The sequence below is a fragment of the Mytilus galloprovincialis genome, chromosome 7 (assembly GCF_965363235.1).
Source record: "Mytilus galloprovincialis chromosome 7, xbMytGall1.hap1.1, whole genome shotgun sequence".
Taxonomy (NCBI): domain Eukaryota; kingdom Metazoa; phylum Mollusca; class Bivalvia; order Mytilida; family Mytilidae; genus Mytilus; species Mytilus galloprovincialis.
Genome location: NC_134844.1, coordinates 35847199 through 35862530, shown reverse-complemented (window position 1 = coordinate 35862530; position 15332 = coordinate 35847199). Strand labels below are relative to the sequence as shown.

Genomic DNA, 15332 nt, shown 5'->3' with positions numbered 1-15332 from the left:
TTTTAATTTTTATTATGTTATCCTCTATGAAATGTAGACGCAACACGTACAACTTTTCAATTTGGTCTATCTCAAAATGCATAACATGTCCTGTGGCAGCCTTTACCAACATCCAAGGCTTAATAACAAACTTGCTACACTTCGATGGTATGCCTTGAGTCATGACAGTTCTTGCTTAAGTACCTATTATAGATTCATTAATTGAAAGTTGGTGTAAGATAACGCTAAAAACCCTTAAAACCAAGGGTGATTTTCGGCTTAAACCATGTGGACGTCTCGTAAAACTGGCTGTTTCTTTGTTGGGTTGTTTTATTGTAAGCTAAATGAAGATTGCGAAGTAAAAGCTGATTTCTTTTTCGTGAAAAAATAACTGAAAATCATGGTGCTTTTTGTGTTCATTTACTGTTGAACTAATCTTTGATACTTGGTTTTCAAATAAGGCCTATGCAAACATATTATCGCAGTAAATTTTCTATTTCCTTTCCATCATTCTGAATCTACAAGATCACACAGGTACAGTATATAGTGCAGCAATATATTAAATTGTTTTATTGTATCAATTATTTGTATGCTGTATTTGATTGATGCATCTCGTGTATACATGAGATTTCAGTACATGTTCCATATAGTATAGAATATAACTTTAAATCAACCTTGTCGAATGTAATGGTCGTATAAGGCCACACCAATTTGATTCCTTGTTCGACGGACCCGCCCGCACCTATTTGTTTCAAAACAGATTTTTTTATTTTTTTTATATTCCCGCTTCCTGCATCCGGAAATGTAATGATGTCCATTTCCCGCACCTTTTTATTTTTGTAAATATTATAAAAACATATCAACATTTGTCGTTCAGCAGTTATCGTTTGTTGATGTTGTTCATTGGTATTTCACGTTTGGATATACTAGATCGTTGGTTTTCCTGTTCAAATTGTGTACGCTAATAATTTTGGGATCCTTTATAGCCTGCTGTTTGGTTTTTATCAAAGCCCTGTGTAAAAGGCACGGTACTTTGACCTGTGTTTGTTATTATCAGGTTGAGAACAACCCTCCCTCAGACAAGGGGTCATTTACTGATGTAGAAAAGAAAATAGAAATACCAAGAATTTGTATAGTTCTTCTATACAAAACCTTTGAAAACTTAGATTTTTTTACTCAAAGGAGAAGAGTTAAATCATATTTTAAATAACTTTTTTTCTAAAAGAGGGGTCCACCTATTTTGAATAATATTAAACTGTTAAAGTAAATGTGTTAACATGGTTAAAGTCCAGGAATATTACAAAATTCTTGGACATGTTTTGACCATTTAATACCAGATAGATATATAGTTCTTTGAGAAAATATGAACCCTTTTGTACAAACAAATCTATTATAACTTATATTGATCCCTCATAAAACATGTAAAAGGGATATTTATAACATTAAGGGGTTGTCCCCAAACTGATTATGACTTGGATGGAGAATTGTCTCATTGTCAGTCACACCTACATAGACCAGATTTAATTATTTCTTGGTGAACAGGGAAAATATACTTCAGAAATTAAAGAAATGTCAAAGTACAAGTGATAAATCAAGCTTTAATATTGTCAAAACCTACTATTTTATGTTTACAAAAAAAAATTATAATCGCTCGCCTTTACTTTTCAAGCTTCGCCTCAAAAATTTGCAAATTAAATTATTTTTTATTAAAATTTTCAAATCGCTCGCTCGCCCCAAATTTTGGAGTACAAAAATCCGTAGAACAAGAAATTAAATTGGTGTGGCCTAAGGATAGCTCTATCTTGAAGGATGCACAATCGAATGGATCGTATAAAGGATCGACAGACAAGTTCATTACGTTCAATTCTTCAGTTCTCTCCTGGAGTATGTACGTTTAAAGGATCGACTTACTTGTTCAATACACTCCACTCTACTGTTATCCAATAAATTAAAAGATATACGATCGTATGATGAATCAACTCTACTGTTCTCTTTTGAAGAATGTACGATCGATTCGATCTTGTTCAATCGAAACGATCGTTTAATGGATTGACAGATTTGTTCAAAACAATCAACTCTAAAGTTCTCTCGACAACCACTGAATTGCAGGTTCTTGACTTAGGAGAGGCACATACATACAGAAGTTGGCGGGGTTAAACATGTTACCAGAATACCAACCCTCCCCATAATCTGGGAAATTGGTGTAACAGTAAAACATAAGAACGAACTTTAAAAATCAGATTGAAAAAGGATTAACTCATCAGATTGATAAAATTAAATGCTACAAATACAAGTTAACGTGGCCGACAACAATAAGATACCCAATTAAAGATCTGAGAGTTCTCGCAGTTACTGGCAGCTAGTTCAAAACCTCTAACAACTAATAATTATAAATTATGCATCTAAGACTGAATTATCAAAAAGTACACGTCCAACATTCAATGGCTTTAGTGTATAGACATCATAAACAGTCGGAGAAAAACGTGACTTTGTGCAATGCCAAGATACTGGATTCGACAGATCCATGAATGTGTATACATGTATAATGTAGGCTTGGAAATAAAGCAGCCTTAAGAGTTTAACAATTTTTGGATTTTCATGGTGATTGATCAACTGATGGCCCTTTTTCTTTGATTCACAGGGGAGACCGTTGAACGCTTCGGAGAGGGTCTTATTCGAAATCCAAATATGAATGTTTTATCCTATGTAGTTGATTTTATAAAGCATTCAATTCAATAGCAAGTATATTTGTACATTCAGTTTTTGAAATAAGTTTATATAAACTCATGTTTATTGCATTGTGTTGTTTGTGATTTTTTTCGATTAACATGTTGGCATTGCTTTAACCTAACCCGTCATTGTATTCTGATTGGTCTAAAAACAACTTACGGTAATGAGAACACAATATGTTACGGGAGTACAGCTCTTATAGAGAGCGAAAATTCCACTTACAGGTGAATTTGATATTAACTTGATACGTCCTTAAAAAAAGAGGGGGATAATGGCTCGGTGAATATAATGTTTTCTCCGGAGGTTACATCCTAAAAGCAATCCCTTTCAAAATCAATAATTGTATAGTAGCAATCTAGCATCATGTAAAGTGTCATTACAATCCTTCAGATCGTTTTGTAGCAGCTATTTGAATTCAGGGAGACTGACTAAAAGAGGATGAAACATATTTTCCCCATTCAAAAATTCATTTCCAGGGGTGGGGAGTAGAATTTTCAATAAACAAATAATTTTTTAATGTGTATCTTTATCATACATGTCATAATTGTGGTACAGGTCATTCGACCTGTAAAGCTCTAACTATATTCTTCATTAGAATCAAATAATGTCACATTTTCGCATTCTTGCAATTAACGCAGGTTTGTTTTTATGTTCCAAGCACCTTGGTATTATGCGATTTCATATATAATCCATATTACACATAAGCAGAAGGCGGCATTCCCGATAACACAGATGCCGATTTTTTTTTTTCTTTTTTTTTGGAAGGAGGGGGGGGGGGGGTTCAAAATAATACTGTTCATTTTAATTGTGATCTGAATTTACATTGAGCTTTCTTCTGAACTATTCTCAGATTCCTGAGTGTCCAAATCTAGTTTGTTGGAATTTTCATCTGAACTTATTACAACAATTTCCTCTTTTTGTAACTTTATGTTCATTGTGCTTTTATTGTATATGGCTTCTGAATATGTTGGTTCTTTCTTAACTTGGACTGGCTCGTCCTCAGAGCTTATCACAATATTTTCAAATGTTTGCTCTTTAAGGTAGTTCGGGGGTTTAAATTTTCGCGCCTTCTGCGCAGAAAGTTGCGCATTCTCTTGTCGTAAACAAATATTTTTACGATAACTCGATAAATACAAAAAACATTCGTAAAATTTTTTTTTGAGCGGATATAAAATGTCTTTGAACAATATTTAATGCAATCTTTTAATGAAACGAATATGTTTAATTTATCTGTTTAGATGACGAAATGTAGCATGTTTACTTCCGGTAAAAAGAGAATGGTGAGTAGTCGAAAAAATCTCAATGAAAAAAGAGAAGATATGAAACAAGTGAAACGCTTATTAAGATGACTGACTTGATTCTTAGAAATGATATATATTGAGAATCATTTTATTGAGAATCATTTTGGTGTATTATTAAGCGTATTCACAAATTAACAACACTGAAACTGGACTTGAAAGTGACGGAGCACCCTTTGAAAAAAATGGCCATGGAGGTAAGATGTTAATTTCATAATGCGACAATCGCAATGAATTATAGTCTGCTCTAAAGAAAAGATGCCATCCATCAGAAACCACAAGGGGCGATTCTCAGGAACAAAATCTGTCAAAAAAATAACAAAATTAATTGTAGATAGAGTTCAGCAAAAACATAAAAACAACAACAGAGTATCAGATCATTCCTATGCTACATTTTGTAACCCTGTAACACCAACAGAGGATATTACAGCAAGCACATTAACAAATGATGACTTAACATATATACCACCTGATCTTGTCCCCTTAAGTCATTGTAGACTTGTGACCGAACTTGACACATTGGCTAACCAACTTAAAAGTTGCAGAGAATGTACTATACCATTACATTTGCATGATGCAAAGGGAGTACGGTGCTATGGGCTAACCGGCATAGTGTTCATTATTTGTAAAAATTCGTCATGTCAAACCTTAAACAGAATTAAACTAGGCAAGGTCCACTTTGGGAGAGAAAAGAAAGGTGTTGGAATTTTTTATGTCAACACGAAAGCTGCAACAGGTTTTTTTTTCATATACAGTTTTTAACCGTCCCAATATAAGTTATATGGTTCGCTACTGACCTCATACGGATCCATAGAGGGTAAGTAAAATCCATAGGGGGTGAACCCGGAGGCCGAGTCCCCTATGAATTGTATTCACCCTCTATGGATCCGTAGGGGGTCAGTAGTTAACCGTATAACAAATTTATCGGACACTGGACTTTTTCTACAGCGTTTTGTTGACAAATAAACAATGAAACACAACAACATTAAAAGATGACGTTGCCATTAACGCGTCATGAACCCCATATGAAACTTACTAACCCCCATACGGTCTCATAGGGGTCACCACGTGACGGCATTTAACCAATCACAACGTGATAATTCATCTGTGGTCCGATAACCCCACATATGATGTCACCTGCATTTAATTTGCCTCAGGGAAAAATAGTAGTGTCTAATGATTTTCTAAAAGGTTCATCTCATAGCATAACACTTTATTGGTTGTAACATGAGAATGGAAATGGGGAATGTGTCAAGGAGACAGCAACCCAACCAAAGAGCAGAAAACAGCCACTGATGTGTCTTCAACAATGAGAACATCCTGAGGTATGCTTCAGCTAGTTCCTTAACAAAAATATGTACTAGTTCAGTGATTAAGGACATCATACTACAGGTTAACTCTGAAAGACCGAAATATATAAGGCCACACCAATGTGATTTGTTGTTCGACGGACCCGCCCGCACCAATTTTTTTCAAAACAGAGTTTTTTTTATCTTTTTATATTCCCGCTTACCGCATCCATAAATTTAATCATGTCCATTTCCCGCACTGGTTTTTTTTTGTAAATATTATAAATTGAGACAAGGGTCATTTTAATGATGTAGAAAAAGAAATAGAATTTTGTACTCAAAAAGAGCAGAGTTACATCATATTTTAAACAACTTTTTTGAAAAGAGGGGTCTACTTATTTTGAATAATATTAAACTGTTTAAGTAAATTTGTTAACATGGTTAAAGTCCAGGAATATTACAAAATTCTTGGACATGTTTAATACCAGATAGATATATAGTTCTTTGAGAAAATATGAGCCCTTTTGTACAAACAAATATATTGTAACTTATATTGATCCCTCATAAAACATGTAAAAGGGATATTTACAACATCAAGGGGTTGTCCCCAACATGCCCAAATTGATTATGACTTGGATGGAGAATTGTCTCATTGTTAGTCACTCGTACATAGACTAGATTTAATTATTTCTTGGTGAGCATGGAAAAAATACTACAGAAATTAAAGAAATGTCAAAGGACAAGTGATAAATCAAGTTTTAATATTCTCAAAACCTACTATTTTATGTTTACAAAAAAAAATTATAATCGCTCGCCCTTACTTTTCAAGCTTCACCTCAACAATTTGCAAATTAAATATTTTTTTATTAACTTTTTCAAATCACTTACTCGCCCAAATCTGTAGAATAAGAAATTAAATTGGTGTGGCCTAAATATGAACTATATAAGGCAAGAGACTCCTGACTTGCGACAGGTACAAAAATGTGGCAGGGTTAAACATGTTTTGTGATTTCTCAACCCAATATAGAAAAAACATCAAATGAATATCAACAATATCCCTCCTGTTAGGGGTTTAGTATCATAGCTACCCTAAAGAAGAACATAACTCTGTAAATGTATAGAAGAATAACATATATATTATACTTTATTTCAAATTAAAGAAACAACAATGCGCTTTTGAAAGGGCAAGTTAATAAGAAAATAACAGTTAAAAAAATACAAAAGAATAATACTGACAAGAAATAATTACTTGATTGAGAAAATTCATAATATACAAAGTAATTAATCATACCTTGGATTTAATATATGATAAATAGCATCAAACCCATTTATAACACAATCTGTTTACTGGTATATATATATAAAATTCATCTTAACTTGAGTCCAACAATGTTAGGTCTGTGAATTTGCTTTCACAATTTTATTTGTTCTTCAAACGCTGATATTCAAACTTTCAAACTCATACTACTGAGATATTGTGCCACCAATACTAATTCAACTTTCACTGTATCCAACACCTTCGACCACCTATAGGCTTCACATATATTATATTAAAGACAATTCTGATAGCCTTACACTGTAATTACAGAATTTGTAGTGATGATGAAAGGCCTTTCTAAAAAAAACACTTCATTAAACATGTTAAACAAATACACATTGAAATAATTTTTAATGTATTGACATTTCATTTTTATTAAACATCTTTTAATAAACAATACAGGAATGATACATGCAGGTATTGGCGAGACTCAGCTCAACAACTTTTTGTCCTCACTAAATGTCCACTGCATAGATGCAAAGACCTTGAAAATTAGAGAAAATGAAGCCGGCACTTGAGAATCAGGCCATCATGTCACAACAAAGACACTTGCAAATGGAAATATTGAATTCCACAACAGGTTTGATAACAATTATTGCTATTTTGTATTTGTATACATTTTCTTAAACTTTACTTAATAAGCCTGATTGAGTACTTGATAATGTTGGTAAAGTCTAAATATGGTCTCGACAATGCTCAACCAGTCCGGACTCAGGTTTCTACAATCACAACCAAAAAAAAAGCAAGAACATTCAGACAGTCACCTTTAATTTTCTTTATAACTTTTTCAAAACAACTTGAATTTTTATAAAACTATACAGCTATTTTAATTATATATTGATCTTACAAAATACAGGTAATGTTGTTACTTTGTTAATTAAATTTGTCATAAAATAAGGATTAAGGATTTAATTACTAGGTAAAACGAAGTTTTATATCTTTATTCTGTCAAACCTTTGCAATTACAATGGTATACAGGCACTACATGACATCAATAATACAGATATAAATACATGATTACACAGAGCAAAATATGTACACTATTTACAATTATACTGATAGTATTTAGCCAGGAGGGCACACAAGGAAATTTATAAATCTAATGAAAGTACACAGCTTTCTCAATTTAGATTTTATATTTCAATTCATAATTTTTTTAAGCATAATTATATTTGGACGATTTACATATTTTTTATCAATACATTCGTTTCTTTTTACTGACGTCTCTGTGCACATCATAATATACTCATCTCCAAGATCTTTAGAGTTACATTATTTATAATTTCGTCTATCTCTCTGAATATTTGTCCATCTCCCTATCTCAATGGGTAATTTATGGTTGATGGTTCTAAATTTGGATAAAGTATAAATATCACGAAATTCTAAAATGTCAAAATAGTTCTCAAACCCAAAAGTATCCTTAACAAATCGATAATTTAATGTCTTCGGACATGCTTGCACATTTGAAAGCCATGTTTGCTGAAACTGATCTTAGAGTGATGTTCTGATTGTATTTTTTAGCCATATGTCACTAATACATGTTTGAGATAACCATACAAAAGATAATCCCGTTTCATTAAAAATAGATTCAACATGGTTTAACCATCTAAACTTTACATCATTTTGATTTGACAGCTTATACAGTAGTTTATAAATGGTCGCGGATAATTTAGTCGGTTTATCACATACTAATTTCACCTAAAATAATACTATACGGACTTTAATATCTAAATTGATGGGATATCGTCCAAGTTCACCATATACTAAGCAATTTAGGGTAGAAAACTTTAGTATGTCAAAATTTTCAGTTTGGTCTAAATTCAGAAAGAAACCTTTATATCAAATTTTGAGATTTGACAGCCATAAACAAAACTACAATATAACCTGGTATTTTACAAGATCATACTTAATTGAGATAGCTAAAGATGTTGATGAAAAATCAGAATTATAACTTGAAAATATTTAAAGGTGACTATCAGAATTTAGTACAAACTGAAAATTATAGCTTTTTTAACCAATGAATATAGTCCTTAAATTTGACAGCTACACTCTAAACTACCCAAACAACCTTGTAATCTGTAACATCATTATATAATTCAGAAAGCTATATAGTTTAAATGAAAATCCAAGTTGATTTAAAAATTTAAAGGTGACTTTCAGAATTTAGTCCAAACTGAAAATTCTTGCTGTTTTTAAATATCAAAATGAAGTCATTTAACTTGACAACAACACACCAAGCTAACAAACAATATGACATTCTGTAAGATCAAAATAAAATTTAGATAGCTGCAAAGTTTTATGAAAATCCTAAGTTAATTTGAAATTGGAGGTCACTATCTTAATTTAATCAATACGGAATATTCTATTTTTTTCTCTACCTTTTAATCCCTGTCTTTAAAGGGCACTAGCCATGCTAGCTGTCAAATTCGTGTTCACCGATTCTAATAAAATGTATATCAATGTAAAACATTTATCCAAATTATTAAAAGTCTAAACTAAACAATAAACAAGATACGTTGCATGAAAATATGTTATAACATTGAGAATGGAAATGGGGAATGTGTCAAAGAGACAACAACCCGACCAAATAAAAAACAACAGCAGAGGGTCACCAACAGGTCTTCAATGTAGCGAGAAATTCCCGCACCCGGAGGCGTCCTTCAGCTGGCCCCTTAACAAATATATACTAGTCCAGTGATAATGAACGCCATACTAATTTCCAAATTGTACACAAGAAACTAAAATTAAAATAATACAAGACTAACAAAGGCCAGAGGCTCCTGACTTGGTAGTTTTTTAGTTTAGACACCTGCTAATTAAAGTGGAGTACAGAAGACTGGGAAGTGGTCTATTATTACTGATTTATATTCAGCTGTTTATATTTCTAGTTTACATGTGCATTTTTTTTCCTATTAAATTAGAAGATCATTTTTTTTCCTATTAAATTAGAAGATCAAACAGAAAGTAGAAGTGGAATATGCATAAGTACTGATACATGCTGGCAGAAAAAGGGCCCAGGCCGATCATACAACAGCTTATCAGGTAAAAATGACAGTACTTATTTCATGTCTACTCAGTGTTATCACCTGGGGGGTAGATTTATAGAAATGCATTTTGCTTGTTAAATATTAGTTGCTTTATGTTTGGAATATACATATGCCCCATTAGTCCAGTCAATCTAGAATAAATTTGATTCTAAGCTCAAAGTAATTGCAACAGAAGATTTTTAAGTTTTAATCTTCAGCATTATACCCAAAATATACACAGAAAAAAGTCCCATATATTCTTACTTAAGGAAGACTACAAAAATCAAGATTCAAAATTCCTATGTTGATTTGCATTGAAAAAGGGAGAGATAACTCTGCAAAAAAGGCAGAAATATCAATTAAGATTGATACAAAATTATAACTTTGCCACTTCTATAAAACATAATACAATGGATAATCTTGATTGTTGATATTTCAGCCGTCTTTGAAGTATAAAAAAACAACTCTAACAGTGTTTTCATGTCTTTTATCAAGTTACATACTAGATTTCATCATTCATTAGTTGACCATTTAAAAAAAATTAACATGTAAAGGTAAAATCTCAAATCTAATATAAAATTAATTCAGGATATATTCTTCTTCTAGTGGTTTAAAGTTTCTTTAAACAAGGCAGATGCTGAACAAATATAATATAAAAATGTAAACAAATCTAAATTGTGCCTTACTTTTTTCTGGTGATCACATGACAATCTTTCAAAATGAAAGCCAAAATGCCAGAATTTGTGGGTCACTGTGAAAACTGTCTAAATATGAGAAAATAAAGGGTGGCAGTTAGGTGAAACTTACATAAATGAAGAGATAAATGAAAAATGAACAACTTGATACCCGATTTATATAATTCCAAGGCCGTCTGTTGGCACCTGAAGAGACAAAGCAACATTATTTTTTTCAAATTGGTCACAAAGCCATGACTTTGTAATTTGTTAAATGAAAAGTGCAAAATAAAAAAAAATACACATAACTGTTTGGTTTTGCACATTTCATGAGCTGAATTTTATATAATATATTCAAAAAAGAACTTATAACTCCATCAAAGAATTATACTTAACATATATTTTTAGAAATCAAACAAACACTGACAAAAAAACTCAAGTTACCTTCCTTTCCAATATAAATTTACATAGGAAATTAAAAATACTTTGTATAAATTGCTTCTTTGATATCTTGAATCTTTTAAATTTTGGACCCTGTGGCTGCTTTCATGGAGCTATCCTAAGACATATATTTTTATTTATATAAAAATAATCTATTAATGATACACCAAAAATTGAATATACATATCGTCGCTGGGCTTCTAAAATGTCGTATATGACTTTTTTGGCTAAAAATACTTTTTGACACCAATGGTCTGGACGGGAGGATATCTTTGTTATCACAAAATAGCATACAGTTAGGCCAATCAAAATGTGTGAAATAAGACATATCACAAAATTGCCAATGTCAGTTGTTTGTAAAGTTTGCTTCCAAAATGTTGTATGAAAACTTGAAAATTGTTGTAGGATGGCTTTGGGAAAAAAATAATTGTACATTTCTTTATTTCTGTGAAAATAATTTAAGTTCTTGGATAATCCAGAAATGTCAACGTTTTTATTTCACTGCTATTTACAAAAATTTTCAAGTTCATCTACGACATTTTGGAAGCTTGCATTTTGCCAAAATTTTCAAAGCCTGTTTGTGAGAAAAAAAATTCTTGAAAAATTTGTAATTTACAACATTTTAGAAGCCCAGCGACGATATGTCCTTAAACAGATACATGAAACTAGGCTCTGAATTTTAATTGGTGAACATTGAGATCCAAATGGTCTGAAATTAATCTTTATTCATAGTTGCATTTTTTTGGATTCTTTGATATTTTATTTCCAATTAAGGCCCCACAAGGGGCATATAGAGAATAAACCTGTTCTTGTCATATCATTTTGGCTTGAATATTGTGATTTAGATATACATGTATTTCAATATGTTGCATTTTGAAGGAGTTTCAACACTGATTGGAAAAACCACAGGCAAAGTTGTAAACCATAAGGTTCGCATATCGAACTGTAGAATTTGTGAAAGGGCAAAGGGCAGAGGTATCTTACCAAGACAACATAAGTGTAGAAAGAATTGGAGTGGTTCTGCAAAGGTATTTACCATATGAAAGCAATAACAATGGTAATTAACAGCTGTTTTGAGCACATGATACGCCCGTCTTTTTAAGAAAAAAAAAAACATTTGTTCTTGACCCTGAGAAAAAAAATTTGTTTGTTTCACCCTCAGCTGCCACTTTATGTAATGATAAAATTGAAAGAAAAAAAATGTTTTCAACTTGTCGCAAAAAAAAAATATATTGTTTTTCGCCACAGGCAAAAAAAAAAGTTTGTCTGGAAAAAAAATCCATAGCCCCCCCCCCCCCCCCCCCCCCCAGAAAATCAAATGGTTGCTGCCTTACAAATGTATAAAAATCAAAGGTGAGCTTAGATCATTGTGAAAAAAAGCAGCAAATCAATATTTACTTTGAAAATAAGTTTTAATTTTTAATTGGATACAAGACTGCACACACTGAAATGTCTCGCCTTCTTAACTATTCATTGATATAATGTAATTTATGTTGATAGTCCTAAATATAAAGCTTTATTACAACTGTCACATAAACTTAACACAAACCAAGAAAATTAAACATTGACCTTTGAACCATAAAATGATATCATGGTCAGATGAACCATGCCAGGCAGGCATGTACAGCTAACAATTCTTCCATACAACACATTTAATTAACCTATTGCTTATAGTTTAAGAAAAACAGACCAAAACACAAAAAAACTTAACTTTGACCACTGAACCATGAAAATGAGGTGAATGTCAGATGACACCTGCCAGCTAGACATGTTTACCTTACAGTTATCCCATACAACAAATAATAGAACTAAAACTCAAAACCTTAACTTTGACCATTGAACCATGCATATGAAAATGAGGCCAAGGTCAGATGACACCTGCCAGCTAGATATGTACACCTTACAATCATGTTCACTGATCCATGAAATGAGGTCCAGGTCTAGTGAAAACTGCCTGATGGGCATGAGGACCTTACAAGGTACGCACATACCAAATATAGTTAGTTACCCTATTACTTATAAATAAGAGAGAACTTAACATTACAAAAAAACAAAATCTTTTTTTCAAGCAGTCACTGAACCATAAAAATGAGGTCAAGGACATTGGAAATGTGACTGAGGGAAACTTCGTAACATGAGGCACCCATATACAAAGTATGAAGCATCCAGGTCTTCCCCCTACTAAAATATAAAACTTTTAAGAAGTTAGCTAACGCCGCTGCCGCAGGATCACTATCCCTATGTCCAGCTCTCTGCGAAAAAAGTCGCAGGGTTGACAAAAAATGAATGTGAGGACAATTAATTCTTTCATGATTGCAAAACATTTCAATATCAAATAATTGACAGATTATAATGATTGATTGATTGATTGTTGGTTGCTTAACGTCCAGTGGCAAATATTTCATGCATATTCAGGACGAGAACAAGTTCACAATAAAAACAATAGGTAGATTGTTGTAATAGAGGCCATCTAGGATGATGGTCGGGGAAATTTGGACAACCACTGGAAAATGAGGGTATATTGGATAGGGACAGAAATTTTTCCTTGCAACAGGCCACCTACGGACCCCTCAAAGAGTTGTTGCAAGGGTTCTTAACGTGCAAAGAGCGTGGCACTCTCTTTACACGAGGCATCGGATTTAACGTCCCCTTCTGACGGACGTGACTGCGAACTTAAATACATCCCGCACAGCCAAACGGACGCCCCACTTCAGCAAGCGTTTTACTGCCGGTCGGGAGAAGACCAAGTGACCATATTTCTATACCCCAGTCACCCTTGGGGTCGACAGATTATAAGAATTGTTAGATAAAACTGATGAATCAATCAAACATGGGTACTTTCATATTTGAGGAATTTTTACAGTGTCAATGCAAAGTCTGAGGCTTTTGATTATCAAACATGGGGTTGTGGTGTATATTTGAATGTTTAACAAATACACATTATTTTAAAAACTATTTCAGGGCATGGAACCAGATATGGTTGTTGAAATGTTGAAAGAATTAGACGAAGAAGGAGTGGATATATCAGAAATGGTAGGAGATGATGATTCCACGGGTTTTGACCGAGCCAAGCGGTTAATGCCCAATTCAAAAATGGAAAAAATAAGTGATAGAAATCATATAAAACATAGCATAATATCAAAATTACATGAACTAAAGCCAAAACACAAAGAATTAACTGGGATGGTTTGTGATGCAATTGTGAAAATTTTTACATACGTTGTAAACCAGAACGTAGATAATTCAAGTGGAATTGAGGACGGCCTTCGTGCCTCAATAAAACATATATTTGGTGAGCATGAAAACTGCAAAGAAACTTGGTGTGGTTACCTTAAAGACAAAGATTCTTATATTCATTCAAATCTCCCTCGTGGAAAAGACTTATCTTCATCTCAACTCAGATGTGACCTTGAGAAACTCTTCATTCAAAAAATGGTTCCACAGTCTAAAAAGCTATCTAACTTGGGCTCATCACAAGCAAATGAAAGCTTTAATAACTTGATTGCTCTTAAAGCTCCTAAGACAAAACACTTCTCAACCTCATCATCTTTAAACTACAGAGTCAGCTCAGCCGTACTTCAAAAGAATGAGGGATATAATTATATTTCTGAGGTATTATTTGATTAATTGCAATTAAGATAAATGAACAAAAATTAGAAACTAACATTAAGGTTCTGATAATCACATTGAATGTGTAATAAATGCAATCTTACTTCATAAATATATGTAAACTTCTCTATTAAAAAAAAAAAACTAAAAAAAAATTAAAAATAAGAAAAAAGGTATGATTGCAAATGAGACATCTATTTACCAGAGACAAAATGTATATGTAAGCAACTTTGTTATGGTTGTTCCAAAAATAAATGTATGGCAGGGGAGGAAGATACATTTTATTTTACCCCACCATCCATACATTTTAAATTGAATATGGCATATAAATGTTCAAGCGATTCATCTTAAATAACCACCACCCATCAAATTTTGATACTTTTACAGCCTTTACAAATGAGGCATAAAACAAAACATTAAGATGTCAACTGTTAAAGATCAGTCTACATCAGGCCAAGATTAATCTCAATTTTCCCGAAGTCTATTCAATGGTTGATTATTGCTGCACAAAATGGAATACACCTTACTACAAAGTGCTTTCAACTTCAAATAATTTGATTTTGGATGTAACGACTTCTGATTGGCTGTGACATAAATTTGTCATTTGACTGTGACGCCATCAACGTTTTTTTTTTTAGGATTTACTCCTTGAATAAGGAATCTAGATTTAAATTATAAGGAATGACTGTAATATTTTTTCTGTCTATGAAGAAATAACATAAAAAATGTGGTGCACTCTGTAAAATAACCCGCTACGCGCGTTATTCAGAAAATTATTACAGTCATTCCTTTAATAAAAAAAACATATACAAAATATATTTTTTACGGAATTGTTATAAAGATGATAAGGACTTGCATGATTTAAAATAAATTGATTTTTCAGTTAAACACATCTATAGGCCTGTCACCTGGAAATGAGACTCTTAGTAGGGGTAATAAAGTAAACAAGAAGAGAGAGGGCAACAAAA

The 15332-nt window shown here is 32.5% G+C and overlaps 1 protein-coding gene and 1 long non-coding RNA gene across 2 annotated transcripts in view; both read left to right on the top strand.

Annotated features, from left to right (window-relative positions):
- The first annotated feature begins 452 nt into the window (after positions 1–452).
- Positions 453–15332, top strand: part of LOC143081658 (inactive pancreatic lipase-related protein 1-like) — a 34722-nt gene continuing 19842 nt past the window's right edge. The window contains exon 1 of the mRNA XM_076257421.1: positions 453–513. The gene's annotated coding sequence lies outside the window, so the exon portion shown is untranslated. The remainder of the gene's footprint in view (positions 514–15332) is intronic.
- LOC143081657 (uncharacterized) lies at positions 9582–15297 on the top strand. The gene is made up of 4 exons (XR_012980010.1): positions 9582–9656; positions 11635–11783; positions 13717–14367; positions 15248–15297. It is a non-coding gene; the product is annotated as an uncharacterized LOC143081657 (long non-coding RNA).